The following is a 7,742-nucleotide window of genomic DNA, read 5'->3' on the forward strand; positions in this document are numbered from 1 at the left end:
GCCATCTGTATGAACATGGATATATGTGCACTGGCATCTGGATGAACATGGAAATACCTACACCGCTATCTGCATGAACATGGAAATATCTACACAGCTATCTGAATATACATGGAAATATCAACACAGATTTCTCTATAAATATGGAAATAACTACAGCGCTATCTCTATAAACTTCGAAATATCTACACAGATTTCTCTATAAATATGGAAATAACTACAGCGCTATCTCTATAAACTTCGAAATATCTACACCGCCATCTGTATGAAGATGGAAATATCTACACTGCCATCCGTACGAACATGGAAATATCTACACCGCCATCTGTATGAACATGTAAATATCTACACTGCCATCTGTATGAACATGGACATATTTACACCGACATCAGTATTAAGATGGAAATATCTACACCGCTATCTGTATAAACATGGAAATATCTGCCCAACTATCTGTATAAACATGGAAATATCCGCACCGCTATCTGTATAAACATGGAAATATCTACACTGCTATCTGCATAAACATGGAAATATCCACACCGCTATCTGTGTAAACATGGAAATGCCTTCACCGCTATCTGTGTAAACATGGAAATATCTACAACGCTGTCTCTATAAACTTGAAAATAACTACACCACTGTCTCTATAAACATGGAAATATCTAGACTGCCATCTCTATAAACATGGAAATATCTACAGCACCATCTGTATAAACATGGAAATATCTATACCGCTATCTGCATAAACATGGAAATATCTACACCGCCATCTCTATGAACATGGAAATATCTACACCGCTATCTGTATGAACATGTAAATAGCTTCACCGCCATCTGTATGAACATGGAAATATCTACACCGCTAACTGTATGAACATGGAAATATCTACAGCGCTATCTGTATGAACAGAGAAATATCTACACCGCTCTCTGTATGAACATGGAAATATCTACACCGCTATCTGTATGAACATGGAAATATCTACACCGCTATCTGTATGAACATGCAAATATCTACACAGCTATCTGTATATCAATGAAAATATCTACACTGCTATCTCTATAAAAATGGAAATAACTACACTGTTATCTGTATAAACATGGAAATATCTACAGCGCCATCTCTATGAACATGGAAATACCTACACCGCCATTTGTATGAACATGGAAATATCTACACTGCCATCTCTGTGAACATGGAAATATCTACACCGCCATCTGTATGAACATGTAAATATCTACACCGCCATCTGTATGAACATGGGAATATCTACGCCGCTATCTGTATGAACTTGGAAATATCTACACCGTTATCTGTATGAAGATGGAAATATTTACACCGCTATCTGTAGGAACATGGAAATATCTACACCTCTATCTGTATGAACATGGAAATATCTACACCGCTATCTGTACGAACATGGAAATATCTACACAGCTATCTGTATGAACATACAAATATCTACACAGCTATCTGTATATCAATGGAAATATCTACACTGCTATCTCTATAAACATGGAAATAACTACACTGCTATCTGTATAAACATGGAAATATCTACACCGTCATCTCTATGAACATGGAAATATCTACACCGCCATTTGTATGAACATGGAAATATCTACACCGCCATCTGTATGAACATGGAAATATCTACACCGCCATCTGTATGAACATGGAAATATCTGCACAGCCATTTGCATAAACGTGGAAATATCTACACCGCTATCTGTATGAACTTGGAAATATCTACACTGCTCTCGGTATAAAATTGAAACTATCTACACCACTATCTCTATAAACATGGAAATATCTACACTGCTATCTATACAAACATGGAAATATCTACACCGCTATCTGTATAAACATGGAAATATCTTCACCGCTATCTGTATAAACATGGAAATATCTACAACGCTGTCTGTATAAACTTGGAAATAACTACACCACTATCTCTGTAAACATGGAAATATCTAGACCGCCATCTCTATAAATATGGAAATATCTACACCACCATCTGTATTAACATGGAAATATCTATACCGCTATCTGCATAAACATGGAAATATCTACACCGCCATCTCTATGAACATGGAAATATCTACACCGCCATCTGTACGAACATGGAAATATCTACAGCACCATCTGTAGGAACATGGAAATATCTACACCGCCATCTGTATGAACATGGAAATATCTACAACGCTAACTGTATGAACATGGAAATATCTACACCGCTTTTGGTATGAACATGGAAATATGTACACCGCTATCTGTATGAACATGGATATATCTACACCGCTATCTGTATGAACATGGAAATATCTACACCGCTATCTGTATGAACATGGAAATATCTACACCGCTCTCAGTATGAACATGGAAATATCTACACCGCTATCTGTATGAACATGCAGATATCTACACAGCTGTCTGTATATCAATGGAAATATCTACACTGCTATCTCTATAAACATGGAAATAACTACACTGCTATCTGTCTAAACATGGAAATATCTACTCCGCCATCTCGATGAACATGGAAATATCTACACTGCCATCTGTATTAACTTGTAAATATCTACACCGCCATCTTTATGAACATGGAAATATCTACACCGCTATCTGTATGAACATGGAAATATCTACACCGCCATGTATATGAACTTGTAAACATCTACACCGCCATCTGTATGAACATGGAAATATCTACACCGCTAACTGTATGAACATGGAAATATCTACACCGCTATCTGTATGAACATGGAAATATCTACACCGCCATCTGTATGAACATGGAAATATCTACACTGCTATCTGTATGAACATGGAAATATCTACACCGCCATCTCTATGAACATGTAAATATCTGCACCGCCATCTGTATGAACATGGAAATATCTACACCGTTAACTGTATGAACATGGAATTATCTACACCGCCATCTGTATGAACATGTAAATATCTACACCGCCATCTGTATGAACATGGAAATATCTACGCCGCTAACTGTATGAACATGGAAATATCAACACCGCTATCTGTATGAACATGGAAATATCTACACCGCTATCTGTATGATCATGGAAATATCTACACCGCTATCTGTATGAACATGGAAATATCTACACCGCTATCTGTATGAACATGCAAATATCTGCACAGCTGTCTGTATATCAATGTAAATATCTACACTGCTATCTCTTTAAACATGGAAATAACTACACTGCTATCTGTATAAACATGGAAATATCTTCACCGCCATCTCGATGAACATGGAAATATCTACACCGCCGTTTGTATGAACATGGAAATATCTACACCGCCATCTCTATGAACATGGAAATATCTACACCGCCATTTGTATGAACATGGAAATATCTACACGGCCGTCTGTATGAACATGGAAATATCTTCACCGCCATCTGTATGAACATGGATATATGTACACCGGCATCTGGATGAACATGGAAATATCTACACCGCTATCTGCATGATCATGGAAATATCTACACAGCTATCTGAATATACATGGAAATATTTACTCAGATTTCTCTGTAAATATGGAAATAACTACAGCGCTATCTCTATAAACTTCGAAATATCTACACCGGTATCTGTGTGAACATGGAAATATCTACACCGCTATCTGTATGAACATGGAAATATCTACACCGCCATCTGTATGAACATGTAAATATCTACACCGCCATCTGTATGAACATGGAAATATCTACATCGCTAAGTGTATGAACCTGGAAATATCTACACCGCTATCTGTATGAACATGGAAATATCTACACCGCTATCTGTATGAACATGGAAATATCTACAACGCTATCTGTATGAACATGGAAATATCTACACCGTTACCTCTATGAACATGGAAATATCTACACCGCTATCCGTATGATCATGGAAATATCTACACCGCTATCTGTATGAACATGGAAATATCTACACCGCTATCTGTATGAACATGCAAATATCTACACAGCTATCTGTATATCAATGGAAATATCTACACTGCAATCTCTATAAACATGGAAATAACCACACTGCTATCTGTATAAACATGGAAATATCTACACCGCCACCTGTATGAACATGGAAATATCTACACTGCCATCCGTACGAACATGGAAATATCTACACCGCCATCTGCATGAACATGTAAATATCTGCAACGCCATCTGTATGACCATGGAAATATCTACACCGCTAACTGAATGAACATCGAAATATCTGCACCGCTATCTGAACATGGAAATATCTACACCGCCATCTGTATGAACATGGAAATATCTACACCGCTGAATGTATGACCATGGAAATATCTACACCGCTACTGGTATGAACATGGAAATATCTACACCGTTATCTGTATGAACATGGAAATATCTACACCGCTATCTGTATGAACATGGAAATATCTACACCGCTATCTGTACGAACATGGAAATATCTACACCGCTATCTGTATGAACATGCAAATATCTACACAGCTATCTGTATATCAATGGAAATATCTACACTGCTATCTCTATAAACATGGAAATAACTACACTGCTATCTGTATAAACATGGAAATATCTACACCGCCATCTCTATGAACATGGAAATATCTACACCGCCATTTGTATGAACATGGAACTATCTACACCGCCATCTGTATTAACATGGAAGTATCTTCACCGCCATCTGTATGAACATGGATATATGTACACCGACATCTGGATGAACATGGAAATATCTACACCGCTATCTGCATGAACATGGAAATATCTACACAGCTATCTGAATGTACATGGAAGTATCTACACAGATTTCTCTATAAATATGGAAATAACTACAGCGCTATCTCTATAAACTTCGAAATATCTACACCGACATCTGTATGAACATGGAAATACCTACACCACCATCTCTATGAACATGGAAATATCTACACCGCCATCTGTTTGAACATGGAAATATCTACACCGCTATCTGTATGAACTTCGAAATATCTACACCGCTATCTGTATGAACATGGAAATATCTACACCGCTACCTGTATGAACATCGAAATATCTACACCGCTATCTGTATGAACATGCAAATATCTACACAGCTTTCTGTATATCAATGGAAATATCTACACTGCTATCTCTATAAACAAGGAATTAACTACACTGCTATCTGTATAAACATGGAAATATCTACACCGCCATCTCTATGAACATGGAAATATCTACACCACCATTTGTATGAACATGGAAATATCTACACCGTCATCTCTATGAACATGGAAATATCTATACCGCCATTTGTATGAACATGGAACTATCTACACCGCCTTCTGTATGAACATGGAAGTATCTTCACCGCCATCTGTATGAACATGGATATATGTACACCGACATCTGGATGAACATTGAAATATCTACACCGCTATCTGCATGAACATGGAAATATCTACACAGCTATCTGAATATACATGGACATATCTACACAGATTTCTCTATAAATAAGGAAATAACTACAGCGCTATCTCTATAAACTTCAAAATATCTACACCGCCATCTGTATGAACATGGAAATATCTACACCGCCATCTGGTCAAACATGGACATATCTACACCGCCATCTGTATTAAGATGGAAATATCTACACCGCTATCTGTATAAACATGGAAATATCCGCCCAACTATCTGTATAAACATGGAAATATCCGCACCGCTATCTGTATAAACGTGGAAATATCTACACCGCAATCTGCATAAACATGGAAATATCCACACCGCTATCTGTATAAACATGGAAATGTCTACACCGCTATATGTGTAATCATGGAAATATCTACACCGCCATCTGTGTAAACATGAAAATATCTACACCGCCATCCCTATAAACATGGAAATATCTACACCGCCATCTGTATGAACATGGAAATACCTACACCGCCATCTCTATAAACGTGGAAATATCTACATCGCTATCTGTATGAACTTGGAAATATCTACACTGCTCTCTGTATAAAATTGAAATTATCTACACCACTATCTCTATAAACATGGAAATATCTACACTGCTATCTGTATAAAAATGGAAATATCTAAACCGCTATCTGTATAAACATGGAAATACCTTCACCGCTATCTGTATAAACATGGAAATATCTTCAACGCTGTCTCTATCAACTTGGAAATAACTACACCACTATCTCTGTAAACATGGAAATATCTAGACCGCCATCTCTATAAACATGGAAATATCTACACCACCATCTGTATAAACATGGAAATATCTATACCGCTATCTGCATAAACATGGAAATATCTACACCGCTAACTGTATGAACATGGAAATATCTACACCGCTATCTGTATGAACATGGAAATATCTACACCGTTATCTGTATGAACATGGAAATATCTACACCGCTATCTGTATGAACATGGAAATATCTACACAGCTATCTGTATAACAATGGAAATAACTACACTGCTATCTCTATAAACATGGAAATAACTACACTGCTATCTGTATAAACATGGAAATATATACACCGCCACCTGTATGAACATGGAAATATCTACACTGCCACCCGTACGAACATGGAAATATCTGCACCGCCATCTGTATGAACATGTAAATATCTTCACCGCCATCTGTATGAACATGGAAATATCTACACCGCTAACTGTATGAACATGGAAATATCTACACTGCTATCTGTATGAACAGAGAAATATCTACACCGCTATCTGTATGAACATGGAAATATCTACACCGCTATCTCTATGAACATGGAAATATCTACACCGCTATCTGTATGAACATGCAAATATCTACACAGCTATCTGTATATCAATGAAAATATCTACACTGCTATCTCTATAAAAATGGAAATAACTACACTGCTATCTGTATAAACATGGAAATATCTACAGCGCCATCTGTATGAACATGGAAATACCTACACCGCCATTTGTATGAACATGGAAATATCTACACTGCCATCTCTGTGAACATGGAAATATCTACACCGCCATCTGTATGAACATGTAAATATCTACACCGCCATCTGTATGAACATGGGAATATCTACGCCGCTATCTGTATGAACTTGGAAATATCTACACCGTTATCTGTATGAACATGGAAATATTTACACCGCTATCTGTAGGAACATGGAAATATCTACACCGCTATCTGTATGAACATGGAAATATCTACACCGCTATCTGTACGAACATGGAAATATCTACACAGCTGTCTGTATGAACATACAAATATCTACACAGCTATCTGTATATCAATGGAAATATCTACACTGCTGTCTCTATAAACATGGAAATAACTACACTGCTATCTGTATAAACATGGAAATACCTACACCGTCATCTCTATGAACATGGAAATATCTACACCGCCATTTGTATGAACATGGAAATATCTACACCGCCATCTGTATGAACATTGAAATATCTACACCGCCATCTGTATGAACATGGAAATATCTGCACAGCCATCTGCATAAACGTGGAAATATCTACACCGCTATCTGTATGAACTTGGAAATATCTACACTGCTCTCGGTATAAAATTGAAACTATCTACACCACTATCTCTATAAACATGGAAATATCTACACTGCTATCTGTACAAACATGGAAATATCTACACCGCTATCTGTATAAACATGGAAATATCTTCACCGCTATCTGTATAAACATGGAAATATCTACAACGC

The sequence above is a fragment of the Gorilla gorilla genome, chromosome 15 (assembly GCF_029281585.2).
Source record: "Gorilla gorilla gorilla isolate KB3781 chromosome 15, NHGRI_mGorGor1-v2.1_pri, whole genome shotgun sequence".
Lineage (NCBI taxonomy): Eukaryota > Metazoa > Chordata > Mammalia > Primates > Hominidae > Gorilla > Gorilla gorilla.